This window comes from Pseudorasbora parva, chromosome 20 (genome assembly GCF_024679245.1).
Source record: "Pseudorasbora parva isolate DD20220531a chromosome 20, ASM2467924v1, whole genome shotgun sequence".
NCBI lineage: Eukaryota > Metazoa > Chordata > Actinopteri > Cypriniformes > Gobionidae > Pseudorasbora > Pseudorasbora parva.
The window spans coordinates 32,759,647-32,774,865 of record NC_090191.1 but is presented as its reverse complement, the minus strand read 5'-3'; the positions used below and the strand labels follow the sequence as shown (position 1 = coordinate 32,774,865).

Genomic DNA, 15,219 nt, shown 5'->3' with positions numbered 1-15,219 from the left:
TTATTTATTTTTGCTTATTTTTATATATATATATAAAAAAAAAAAAAAAAAAAAAAAAAATATATATATATATATATATAATATATATATATATATAAATGCTGTAAAAGTATGTTTTATTGTTAGTTCATGATGCCTATGCACTAATGTAAAAAAATAAAATAAATTGTAACAGTAAAAACTTTCATGGTAAAATGAAAGTGATGATGAAGGGTTCAAAATAAACTTTAGCCAAGTGCAAAATTAATAAACAACTTATTTAAAAAAATAAAAAAAAATAAAAATAAATCCTTTTTGGTGCCCGTTAACTCAAACGAACTGTAACATGATATAGTTTACAACATCTGTGACCACTCATGCATCATCTAACAACTAATCTCATTAGAAAGTCATATAGGACACCTACAGTTTTCTGTGCCAAGTGGGTATGAACAAAATCAGGGTTTCTTTATTACATTTTTGTATAGGTACAGTTTTAAAGAGTGCCAGACTCTAGCTAAAGATGACTGTGTGGCTGAATTTTTGTTGATATTAGTTTACTAAAACACAACAGCACTATAAGAGGGACAGAAGCGGATCATTGAAAGAATACACACTCTTCCTTCCCCAACCTTCTCGCCCTCCCCAACCCCCCAATGAAAAATGAAATACTACATTGAAATTCTACACCAGAGGAAGGATAGAGAGAAGCTAAAGCTTTGAAGCTCCAGCCTGTCAGTCTTTTTTGTGTTTGTGTGTGTGTGTGTATGAAAGAGAAAGAAAGTTCCATGTTCTAGTGCTTTCTCTCCTTTCCTTTCTTTTTCTCCTTCCCAATACTCTGTCTCTCTCTGTCCCTCTCTACCTCTCCCACCACTCGATTCCACAGGCCCCTTTTCTTTTCCACCTCTGTCATTCCCAAGAGCTTGCACAAATCAGAAACACAGATTTGAAAAAGTTGGGTTTGTGGACTTTGGAAAGGAAAACATTTCTTTGCTTTTGAACTTGCCAAGCAGTAAAACCACACCTTGCCTGTTTCTCGGTTGTGTCTGATGAAAAGAACAAGAAAGGGAGGAAGAAGAATTAGACAGAAATAAGAAAAAGTAAACAAAACAACATGCAACAAAGGTCAACGTGGACAACCTGTTTTCTTTTCAAACTCTGCATGAGGCACCTGAAGTTTACAACATCTCTCCCTGAGGGAAGGATTGGGTTTCCTGCGTTTCTACTTTATTTTATTCGTTTTAGACTTGCTTCTCAAATTTGGGATTGGCATTCATTCATAACTTAATAACATAACTTAATTCATAACATAATGTTTATTAATAACTTGATGTCATGTTTCCTTCTTACCAACATCATTTACTCAGCCTACAATAATTACAAACCATACTTTCATATTTATTTCATAAAATAAAGAGAAATTTTGATTCGCTGTATCAGTCGATCTTTTCCACAGCAGGGAGTTTTAAAACTTTTCCTTCCTAAAATATGTAGGCGGGCAGAATTTTGGTGTTTAAAGACATTAATATAAAAAAAAATATTGAGGGTGAAATTATCAAGGAAATATGTATTCAGAATTCAATAACAGGCTTTTAAATATGTTATGGCCACAGTGAATTAGAATACATACAGAGTAAAACATTAACATTATATATATATATATATATATATATATATATATATATATATATATATATATATATATATATATATATATATATATATATATATATATATATATATATATATATATATATATATATTCACTCTGGCAATTTAATTTAAAATATATAAATGGATAGATAGATAGATAGATAGATAGATAGATAGATAGATAGATAGATAGATAGGTAGATAGATAGATAGATAGATAGATAGATAGATAGATAGATAGATAGATAGATAGATAGATAGATAGATAGATAGATAGATAGATAGATAGATAGATAGATAGATAGATAGATAGATAGATAGATAGATAGATAGATAGATAGATAGATAGATAGATAGATAGATAGATAGATAGATAGATAGATAGATAGATAGATAGATAGATCCATCATCTCTGCAAGATTTCAGTTATATAATGCAAATTAAAATAACCAAACACTGTGTAGACAAAGTAATTAGGCACACTAAGAAGTGACAACCATATTTACATGCAACATGAATATGGCCGATAATGACCTTCAGCTTCTTTGAGAAATATCATCTCTCAGTCTAACTCTATACCGCAGGGGATATATCTCGAAGCGCTGGTCCACGTGAGAGCCAAATCCACCATCTATCCTCCATCTTTACTAGAGAGAGGCGCGTGTGCGAGATGAGACACTGTGGCTGAATATCAGACAGACAGTGGAGGATAACGAGCCTCATCCTTGCCGTTCATTAGCGCCGAGAACTCCCTAGCCTCGAGGGATGGGATAATTCCCACGGTAACCATTGCACATTCTTAACAAGCATCTATGCTGAACTTGCCTTGAGTGAGCGCTGTAGCCAGTCCACCTGATTTGGTGGGTCCAGCCCACAAGTGTGTGCTCGGTTACATGAGAATTATTAGCGGGGTCTTAAGGGATGCTTAGAAGCCCCCGCTGACACCACTTGCTCGTGTTTGCAAACAAACGCAGAGCCTCTTTGCTAAAAACAAGGTATTTACCAGCCAATGAGAGTTTTCACTTGTGTACTTTTGATATGGGGTCTGGCTTGCATTAGCAGTTCCAATACATTCCAAAAGGTTTCAGGTTTGGTTTTTGTGTAGTCCAAGTCGAGCTGTTTCACTCCAGACTTAGTTTCTGAAATGTTTGTCTAAGCAGTTGAACGCATGATTTTATGCACCTTTTAGCAATTAGCAGGAGCCGTGTTCTTTTGGTCATGTAGCGCACCTAATTTCTTCGCTGTCACCTTTCTTTAATGCAATTTTGAGCTCGTGAAAGAAAACACTCTGATTACTTGGCCTCAGGAGTGTGTATTTTCTGGGTGAAGGCCTTGAAGAGAAGCATTAACATTCGTTTGCCACTTTGAGGGGGCAGCCATTACTAATCGCTAAGAAATTTCCTTACTACCTGCGGGCCTGTCAGGTTGTAAATGAAAAGGAATTAAGAAGAAATCCATACGTTTCTACACCCCTCCTCCTATGTTCCCTCTCCCAGCTTGCACACACTAGATGGGAGTCTATCATTAGGAGACCAAATTAAACATTAGCTCTTCGGCTGCCGGTAGTTTGGGCTAATTGCTAATCAGCAGTAAAAGTTGCCTGGCACGGAATATTGCTTACCATAAGCTAAAGGTAATTTGCTGCTTGAGACAAGCTAGGCCGACTTGTCTGTTGTTGTCCAGAGTCCGTTCCTAATTACTGCCGGAGGGCGATGACAGTCATTCAATGGAGATTAAGACTGAGGCAAAAAAAAAAAAAAAAATGGAAATGCGCCATAATGCGGGAATGAGTTAGAAATGCTTCTGTCTGCTTTTCTTTAATTTCCCCACTCTCGCTCTGTTTCCCTTCTGCACTCTGTTTATTACCGAGAGGGATGGATTCTAGCACGGTAAATCGACAGCAGGGAAGCTTGTTGATTGCCAAAGAGTCAGTTGAAAAGCTCCATCTTGAACTGAGCTCAGCACATCAAAAGATTGCGTGAGCTTCGGATAATTGGTAATTGGCGGTTATACCTAGTTTGATTTTTCCCGAATCTTTTCATTTGACAAAAATGTTTTACAAATCATTGAGAAATTATTTCTCAATTTAGAGAGTAGCTAATTGAAACAAAAGTAGCAGTGCTACTAAATGAACTACATTTGTTAAATATGTCACTTCTTGAATCACCAGCTGCTTTTACAGTTTTAACAGTTTAGGGATTCAAAAACAAAACACAAAAAACAGTGCATTGCTGTAAGCATTGCAGCATTTTATAACACGCTTTATTAGTTGTATTTATTAGTAAATGTTAATTTAATGCTGTTATCCTAATCTCAGACCCTGACCGTTTAAATACAAACTATTTTAAATAGAAATTTAGGACGTATATATATATATATATATATATATATATATATATATATATATATATATATATATATATATATATGGGCATTGACACATTCATTTATATGCATGTTTAAAAGGGACACGTCTGAAAAAGTGCCACATAATGGGATTTTTTATTTATTTTTTAAATCACTTGACAAAAGTGTTGCATATTTATTACTATTTTATAATTACTTAATTAACCTGTAAGACTTTGGGTTGTCTTCCAAACATCTTTTTTTTTAATGCAATCTGAGCGGTTTCTGTTCTTATATTGGCAGCTATACAACTGACATTTTGATGCTTCAAAACGTTTATAAAGATATCGTAAAACTAATCCATATGAATTGAGTAGTCAAAATTTTCTGAAGACACTTAATCGCTTTATTTAATTAACAGATTAAATTTAGGCTTTTATTAACAAAAAACAAAACAAGATCAGCGAAAATAAACAGAAGGTCAACCGAATCTGCTTGACACACAAGAACAAACCTCATTGGTTCTTGTGGAAGCTCAAATGTGATGCGTAACACGAGAATGAACCTCATTGGTTCTTGTGGAAGCTCAAATGTGCTGCGTAATACGAGAATGAACCTCATTGGTTCTAGAGGAGGCTCAAACGTGCTGCGTAATACGAGAATGAACCTCACTGGTTCTTGCAGAAGCTCAAACGTGCTGCGTAACATGAGAATGAACCTCACTGGTTCTTGCAGAAGCTCAAACGTGCTGCGTAACACAAGAATGAACTTCATTGGTTCTTGCGGTAGCTCAAACGTGCTGTGTAACACAAGAATGAACCTCATTGGTTCTTGAGGAGGCTCAAATGTGCTGCGTAACACAAGAATGAACCTCATTGGTTCTTGAGGAAGCTCAAACGTGCTGCGTAACACAAGAATGAACATCATTGGTTCTAGAGGAGGCTCAAACGTGCTGCGTAACACAAGAACGAACCTCATTGGTTCTAGAGGAGGCTTAAATGTGCTGCGTAACACAAGAATGAACCTCATTGGTTCTTGAGGAAGCTCAAACGTGCTGCGTAACATGAGAATGAACCTCATTGGTTCTTGCAGAAGCTCAAACGTGCTGCGTAACACAAGAATGAACTTCATTGGTTCTTGCGGTAGCTCAAACGTGCTGCGTAACACAAGAATGAACCTCATTGGTTCTTGAGGAGGCTCAAATGTGCTGCGTAACACAAGAATGAACCTCATTGGTTCTTGAGGAAGCTCAAACGTGCTGCGTAACACAAGAATGAACATCATTGGTTCTAGAGGAGGCTCAAACGTGCTGCGTAACACAAGAACGAACCTCATTGGTTCTAGAGGAGGCTTAAATGTGCTGCGTAACACAAGAATGAACCTCATTGGTTCTTGAGGAAGCTCAAACGTGCTGCGTAACACAAGAATGAACCTCATTGGTTCTTGAGGAAGCTCAAACGTGCTGCGTAACACAAGAATGAACCTCATTGGTTCTTGAGGAAGCTCAAACGTGATGCGTAACACAAGAATGAACCTCATTGGTTCTTGAGGAAGCTCAAACGTGCTGCGTAACACAAGAATGAACCTCATTGGTTCTTGAGGAAGCTCAAACGTGCTGCGTAACACAAGAATGAACCTCATTGGTTCTAGAGGAAGCTCAAACGTGCTGCGTAACACAAGAATGAACCTCATTGGTTCTTGAGGAAGCTCAAACGTGCTGCGTAACACAAGAATGAACCTCATTGGTTCTAGAGGAGGCTCAAACGTGCTGCGTAACACAAGAATGAACCTCATTGGTTCTAGAGGAGGCTTAAATGTGCTGCGTAACACAAGAATGAACCTCATTGGTTCTAGAGGAGGCTCAAACGTGCTGCGTAACACATGAGAATGAATGCGCGCATGCTTGAGCTTCCATTTACCACAACTGATGTGTGAGTTGATGAATGTGTGTGTGTGAATAAAAGCCCAAATTCAATCTGTTCATCATAACGCGATCGTGTCTTTTCAGAAAATTTGGACTAAACTCAATTCATATGGATTAGTTTTATGATCCCTTTATAAAGGTTTTGAAGTGCCAAAGTGGCAGTTGCATGGACTGTCAGAGAGCCCTCTCTTTGATTTAATAAAAAATATCTTCATTTGTGTTCCGAAGATGAACGAAAGTCTTACAGGTTTGGAACAATATGAGGATGAGTAATTAATGACAGAATTATGAAAAAAATGGTTTAGACATAAATAAACTTTTCTAAATGCTCATATTCATTAGCTTGTAGTGTTAAATTCATTTTTAGCCAATATGGGTTTCTACAAAAGACACTACTCGCATTTTAATGCTGTTACATACAGTATTAGCGCTACAGATAATTCCCGATGTCATAGATGAAAGTTGTGCTTTTTCCCCCCACTGCGTTCCCATCAAGTGCCACATCATCCTGTTCCTGATTGTCTCAGTGTCAGCCAACCCAGCTCAGCTGATGTCCCACAGGTCTCCGACTGCAGGATAAAATCTGAGTCTACAGCTATCATAATTAATAATCACCCACCCACAGGCTTCTCAGCCTAACCTTCAAAATCCAATCCAGCTCCTCTTCTGATCCCTGGATTGATAGATGTGCATGTTTCCGCGCGCACACTGTAAATATGTATGTACTCATAAACTCAAACAACATTCGTCCCTTTCATCTGCAGGTTCGCCGTACAGGGAGGAAAAGACACACACGTACAGATACACACTCGTGCACTTTTATCTAATGTCAGATATCAAAATGTCAAACCATCGGTTGGGGGGAAGGAGGGCGGAGCGGGTAGTCGTGGATGTCTCACACCCCCTGGTCGAATCCCAGTGCAGTCCGATCAATACATCGTTATAGATCTTAATCACGTGAAGCGTATAATCGCCTAAAACCTATCAATTATAGAGAGTGAGATAGCTGGGCCGCCAAATCCTGGCCTGCAGCCTCCTTCCTCCTTGGATTAGGATCTGAGATTGGGTCAGGATCATAGGAGCCGCGCCCTGCCCGGCCAGATAGCACATTAATGACCACTCCAGGGGCAGCTGTCTCTCAGGCTGCAGTCTGGCAAAATAAATAATAAATCATTTAGGCTGGAGCTGACATAATTACCAACTATGAAGCTCAGTACAGGCCAGTGAGGCCAGTAACAATGGCAGCGGAGAGAGTGATAGGCCGAGCGCTCTTCGCTGATTAGCTCCTCTTTCTGCACACATAAAGCGTGGCTTCTCTCTTTACAACATCCGTCTACCTTTGCTGTCTCTCTGAAGTTTATATACAAGATCACGGAGTGCTGGTGCTGCACTTTTGAAATTCTGCATCATTAGCGGCACAGAGCAGAATTGCAAAAATGACTTTTTCAACAGGTTTCATGTTTAAGTCAAGACATGACAATCACCGTTTATGTAACGCTTTATATGATACAGCTTTAAAGTAGCTTTGCAATAATAAACAGAAAAGTATAACAAACCATTAAATATCAGACAAATTTAAGCTTAGCTGTAAAGCATATTATCATTATTCAGCTCAAGCCTGTTCAGTGTTCATTCAGTTCAGTTCAATATTTGTGTAAAGTTAATCCATTTTGAAATTAGTTCAGTTACATTAATCTATAAGCAGTTCTACAGAAGACAATTTCCTAATTATTCAGCTACAACCAGTTCCGTGTTGATTCAGTTCAGTTCAATAACTGTAAAAGTTCATCAATTATAAAATAAGTTCAATTCAATGAATCTATAAAAAGTTCTGCAGAAGAAAATATGTCATTATTTAACCAACCCAGGCTCATTGGAAATACGTGACTCTGCCTACACTTTTGCAACACCTGAATTATGTACCTCCAGGTACGTTTACCTAGCCTGACAAGCCAGACCCATATCAAGATGTTTGGTCTGGAAACTCACCATAGACAGGGCTCAATCCGAGGGGCGGGATAAACGGTTGTCTTTCAAACTCCCTCTGCACGCGATAGGACAGCGCTACAACCAACCAGAGCAACGAAGGTGAAACAGAGCTTGTTGACAGATTAAACATTCACCGTATCCGGTCGGCTAAACTCCGAACACATCTTCCCTCTTTAAGAATGACTTCAGTGCCGTTCTTTATTCTTTTCTCAGAGAAAAGCTTAGCTCAAGTCTTCCAGAATCGCAGTCAAAGCTGATTCGAAAGACTGCCGTCGTTCACCAGTTTCTGTGTTTACTAGAAGCACGCAAACGCAACTCGGCCTTCGTCATTATGGCCCCGCCCGCCGACTCTATACACGATGTGATTGGCCCATCCAGAGTGAGAGGAATACAGCTCAGAAGGGTATTGAGAGTTCCTAGACGACACATGCGGGCAGATTAAATTTGCTGCCGCTAGGGTGCATCTAGATTTCTAGGCTAACGTTTACCTGCACTTTTCACTCGGTGAAAGGTCCACCGAATGCGGATGCGCAACATGACATCATGACTTCGCGTAAACATTCACATGCCAACCTGATCTCACAGAATATGAATATTTATAGCCTTATTTTATATTTTGGAGCAACTAACTCCACTCCTACCCTAAACCTACCAACTCTCAACAATATAAAACACGTAACAGGCAACTAAATGTACAGTCACATGTATTTATTGCACAAACTGACCAAAAAACAGCATAAAAGAATTAACTCATGTTGCATTCCAAGTCTTCTGAAGTCATACGATATCTTCATGTGAAGAACAGAGCTGATCTTAATGTTTTAGTCGTTGAAATGATGATAGCGCTCCTTTGCGAACAGAACACACACGCACTCGTTCATTCCATAGACTGGTTCATTCAAATTTCTAATTTAAATGATACACACAAGTTGAATGATGCGATCGGTCACGAGACAAACGAGAGCCAATGGCATTTTACAATCAAAGCTGACATAATGACGCAATTGGTCACGAGACACACGACAGCCAATGCTGTCAAAGCTGATGTGACGTTTCTTCCGGCGGCAATATTTGATTATTAATCTTTGGCGAATGGACTCGACGTTACTGATCGCTTTTGGGGATTTTCTTCACACAAATCAATCGTTTGGCCTCAGGACACTTGGGATATTTGTACTTTCTGAATAAATTATGCATGCAGTTGTATCTGCCTGTTATATCCTGTTTTTTATAACACACAAATGGGTAGGTATAGGGAAGGGTTTGAGTTACGCGTTCAAAATGTGTCTGAATATGTGTGTGTCCACAAGGTAAATGGATTTATAAACATACTAAATAAAAAAATGTAAAAATGCAGAATGTTTCTTGTGATGGGTAGGTTTAGGGGCTGTGTGTGTGCGTGTGTGTGTGTGATGGGTAGGTTTAGGGGCTGTGTGTGTGATGGGTAGATTTAGGGGTAGGGGCAGTGTAGGGGGATAGAATGAAACAGCGTTGATAAACACGCTATAAAGCGATTATGCGTCTTGATAGCACGCCAAAATTGCATACGAATTGGCGTGTCATACATACGCCTTTTCAGTCTGGGAATGGAGTTATAGAAATTAATTAATCCTTTAATAAAAAATATTATCACTTTATAGCGCCTCCGGTGGACGTTTCACCCAAAAAGTGCAGGTAAACGTACCTGGAGGTACATAATTCGGGTGTTGCAAAAAGGCAGAGTCACGTATTTCCAATGAGCCTGGGTTGCATTTAACTCAAGTTCAGTGTTGATTCAGTTCAGTTCAATAAGTGTGAAAAATGTAATCAATTAGGAAATTTGTTAATTTCAATACACCTACAGAAGAAAATATCATCATTATTCAGCACAAGCATATTGAGTTTTGATTCAGTTCAATATTAAAAAAACAATATGATTGTTATTCAGGTCAAGTCAGCTCAGAGTTGATTCAGTTCAGTTCAATAACGCTGTAAAGTTCATCAATTATGAAATGAGTTCAATTCAGCTATAAACAGCTCTACTGAAGACAATATTATCATTATTCAGCTTGAGTCAGGTTGACTCAACTCGGTTCAATAACTGTGTCGATGTTGCAAAATTCATCAGTTATAAACAAAGTTATATCAGCTCTGCAGAAATTCAGCTCAAGTTTTGTTCTCATCCGATGGTGTCAGTGCAGTCAATTAGATAATATTTCTTAATATTAAGTGTCTTTTTAATAATGGCAGGAAACTGCGAGGTGACTGACGTGGGAGGTCACATGACAATGGCAATATGGTAGATTCATACCACATGCACTCATTATACGTACTTTATTAATTATGAAAAAGGTAAGGAAATGCAGGATGTGTATTTGGATGCAGCTACAGTACAAGGAGGAGACGGAGACATTGGAATCAATGGCAGCAGTACAAAGTCCTGCTTTTCAGTTCAAAGAGCCTTTTTGATAGACATGTTGTGTGTTGTTTTTACAGGAGCTGGACCAGCCTGAAAAAAAGTCTAAAATGCTAAATTATGATATAGGTTTTTTAGATGTCTTTCTTTCATCACTTAAGTAGATAGCATTTTTATTTTAATGCTTGTTGTCTACATAGAAAATTGCAGCCTGGGGAAAATGTTCAAGATGGCCGCCAAAACTACACCTTTAAGCCAAAATTAAATGAAAGGAAGAAGCTTTCTCTGTGTTGCTACCAAAAGTATTTGTTGTTAATTGAAAACAAATATATATATTATATAAAACATAGCCTAAATTACATTATTGAAATTATGACAAGTTTAAATTTAAGTACAAAAATTCCTAAAACACAAATTATACTGAAATTGAAATAAAAATAAATTAAAACTGTTCATAATTATTAGACTGTTCATAAACACTAAAATATAAAATAACCAGTGATGTCAAATTGATTAAATTGCATCTAACAAAAAAATAGTTTTTTTTAAAAACCTAACCTAACCCTATATATATATATATATATATATATATATATATATAGGCATATATATAGTCAAAATACAATATTAATCATGATTAATCACATCTAACATATATATATATATATATATATATATATATATATATGTGTGTGTGTGTGTGTGTGTGTGTGTGTGTGTGTGTGTGTGTGTGTGTGTGTGTGTGTGTGTGTGTGTGTGTGTGTGTGTGTTTGATTGATCGTGATTAATCAGTTTGATAGCACAAAAAAAAAACTTTTAATGGGCACATGTAAGTAGAAAATTACAATTCAAACTATATATATATAACTTTTTAATTTGCCTGTAATTATTTCAAAGTTAATGCCAACTTACCTTGAGGTAAATAAAATATCTAGGGAATGTTGCACAGTAAATATGAAAGTGGTATTGACCAGCCCCCCCTTTCTGCCAGCAAGAAATTGTCATTCCCTCCCACAGAAACACCTTGTTGCCGATGGCGATGCAATTAAAGGGACGGAGAACTCATTTCAGATGCATGTCTCCTTTGCTAGAATTGCCAATCAGCAAGGGTGATTTTTGAGGGAGCTGTGGAAATGCCGCACTCACCCCTTCATTTGTTCTGCATTCAAAGGAAGATTTAAAATGTCACAGATAGAAATATAGAGAGCGGGGAGGCCGGAAACAAATATGTTGTCTACATGTTCTAATTTATCTCACCTTACACACCTTTTCTGTCCCGCATCTCTCGGAGAAGCCTCCTCACTTCCCAGTCCAAATTTAAATTCAGAAAAATTCCTAAGCGGATTTTCTCAATTTAGCCATACTTTTAATCTTTGGCAAAAATGAGTGATGACTTCTTTCAATAAAAAAAAAAAAAAAAAAAAAACCCTGACAGGCTTACAGCGCACACCGGCGGATTAGTTTCCCGTGGAGATGAGGTTTTCCTTTGTGCTGCCGTGTGTCTGTTTGATGGGGGTTTAACAGGAAGCGTTCATGCTGAAATTGGATGCAGACAGGGATAGTGGTGCGATGGCCGGGTTTTGATATGGACCCCACGCAGTAACTCTGGTCTAACATACCCTCATCTTCCTCTCCCCAAGGCCTGCCTCAACGCCTATGAAGACTACTATGCACCCCGGATGCACAGAGCAACAAACTGGCATGTCATTTAAACGCATATATAGCTAGATCTGAGAAAAAAAAAAAAAACCTTTTCTCTATGTTTACGCCCATTGAAAGTGGTTTCTGAAGGAAATTTATGTCCTATCAATCTCGCCTTTGAGATATTGGATTCCTCACATGTTGCCGTTCTGCCAAGGATGCTGACGAGAGATGAAAATACTGCGTATAATGCCGGACTCTCATAATGTAAGATGATTATGACATCTTGTTGCGTAGAAACAGGCCATATGCTGCTGCAAAGCAAGGTTAACAAGTTGTTTACCAGCTAAATCATTTCAGGGTCCTGGAAATTACTGCTTCATGACACAAAACTAAGGACAACTCAAGCTTTCTTCCAATTTGGGTAAAGTAGGGCGGTCCTAGACAAGAAGAGTAATTTGAAAAGTATTAGGATCAACACAAGGCGCTTCATAGGCACGTGATTGGACGTCTGCTGTCCTGGTGTGCCCACCCCCCCTCCCGTGCTGGCCAGGGTTCACGACAGATGGGCAAAGGCAGGCCTAAGCTCAGACTGTCTGAGACACTCACCAGGGCAGGATGGGTATCCTGTCCTATCAGACTCATCCTCTCAATCCTGCAAACAGGCATTTGTTTGTTGATTTGGCTGCTTTGATGCCCCATTATACACCCTGTGCTGACAGACAGAGAACACTGGCTTTCCCCTGATTTGCACGAGGTGGCGTAAACAAACCCGAAATCATGACGATATTTCTTATTTAAAGTGATGTACATTGTTTTATACACAGTTCTTTGGGGCTATGTGAGGAATTCGAATGGTCCTTACAGAAAAATAAACCCCTTTGAGTTATCAGCTGATTTTATAATTTAACGGTATTGAATGATATTGGATGTTTAACTACCCATGCTCAATTCTGACTGTTTAAATTTAGATAACCTTATAATGCTTACATGAACTGTAAATCTGTTAAAACACTACAAATAATATTCTACTTTTAGCAAATCTGATATGAAAATCAGTTTTTACTGTGCATTATACAATTGTGATGTTTCAATTTCCCATTTTTATTTTAGTATTGAGAAACAATAAAACAACTAGTTTTTATTTTTTATTTCGAAGATATGACACCTCTCAATATATATACAGAACGGCAACTAATATATATATATATATATATATATATATATATATATATATATATATATATATATATATATATATATATATATATATATATATATATATATATATATATATATATATACCTATTAACCTAATCATCTGAATCAACTAATTCCTGAGGCTTTTAAAAACTCCCAGCCTGGTTCATTACTCAAAACCGCAATCATGCGTAGGACTGCCGACCCGACCCTGTCCAGAAGGCCATCATTGACACCCTCAAGCGAGAGGGTAAGACACAGAAAGAAATTTCTGAACGAATAGGCTGTTCAGAGTGCTGTATCAAGGCACCTCAGTGGGAAGTCTGTGGGGAGGAAAAGGTGTGGCAAAAAACGCTGCACAACGAGAAGAGGTGACCGGAACCTGAGGAAGATTGTGGAGAAGGACCGATTCCAGACCTTGGAATGCAATATGGGATGAAATGTGCTAATTTTTTGAGATGGGAATTTTGGGTTTTCATTAGCTGTATACCAAAATCATCAGTATTAAAACAATAAAAGACCTGAAATACTTCAGTTGGTGTGCAATGAATCTAAAATATATGAAAGTTTAATTTTTATCATTACATCATGGAAAATAATGAACTTTATCACAATATGCAAATTCTTTGAGAAGGACCTGTATATATAAACTAACTATCGTTTTTATACGTTTTTATACATTTTGTTTCATTTTCGAAGATATGACACCGCTCAATATATATATATATATATATATATATATATATATATATATATATATATATATATATATATATATATATATATTTATATATATATATATATATATATTCGAAATAAAAATGAATAAAACCTTATATATAAAAGTTTTTATTCATTTTTATTTCATTTTTAGTTGTTTTAGTACAAGTTAAACTAAATTAAAATGATAAATATAAATAAATAAATATTATTTTGGCTATCTATTTTAGATTTGATAATTTTCTTTTATTTCAGTTAACGTTTATTTCACGTAACATCAAATGTTTTTATGGTTTCATGGTTTTAGTTTGAGTTAACTACCTTGAAATTCGCTTGATAGTGTTTAACTTTTAATATATTAAAATGAAATAAAAAATATTGTATATCAGTGCATATTAAGAAACCAGCTTTTTACATGGCTAATTATGTCATTTTTAATATAAAAATATTAAAGGTTAGTTCACCTAAAAATGAAAATTCTGTCATTAATTATGTCGTTCCAAACCTGTAAGACTTTCGTTCATCTTTGGAAAACAAATGAAGATATTTTTTTATAAAATCTGCGCCATTTCTGTCTCTCCATTGACAGCTATGCGACTGCCAATTTAACGCTTCAAAAAGTTCATAAAGCGATCGTAAAACTACTTCATATGAATTGAGCGGTTTAGTCCAAATTAGCAGAATTACACACTCCATCAATCAAATTCAAGTATTCCAGAGAACTGTAAATGAAGCAAATTATAATTAGACCACATTCATGTCTATAGAGCCAAAGGGTCATACCACAAATTACCTATCCTTTAAATGCCTTGTTTTACATGTGTTGCATTGCAACCAACAATACCACAACTTTCCCCAAAATATCCTGATCAGGATGCATCCTTTGATGTGCACTTGTATTTAACTGGTGCAAGTGCTGAGTTAGGACCGAGATAAACCACTGGGGTGGCTTGCTAGTCTGCAGGTTTTTTTTAGGAGAGAAGTAAGGAGAGGGGAAGTGTATTGGCTTGCCGTTTAAAGCCTCTGCTCTTGACCTACTTTTCTTTAATGGAGATTCTGAGTGCGAAAAAGAGCTGTTTATCAGACGATGAAAAGCATAATGACACAATTTATTTATTCAAAGCTGAGCAGCCAGGATTGAAAATGCTGACCCTTAAGGGGGTTGATGGTCAGCCTCAAGGTAGGGATGTCAAATAAATGTTGAAAAGTGCTTTTTATGCATTAGCATTTCATACGGCTTATTTTGCACGCTTTTTAATCATCCTACTTGATTTATAAGGAGACGTGCTGAGGAGATGGTTAACGGTGGAGATGCGATGAAGCACTGGCTCTCTTTGAGACTGTTCTTTGGAGAGTTGGTCACTGGCGAATC

General features: G+C 37.1%; 1 protein-coding gene across 2 annotated transcripts in view; it reads right to left on the bottom strand.

Moving 5' to 3' along the window:
• Positions 1–15,219, bottom strand: part of arhgef39 (Rho guanine nucleotide exchange factor (GEF) 39) — a 167,584-nt gene that overhangs the window by 116,999 nt on the left and 35,366 nt on the right. The window lies entirely within an intron of this gene.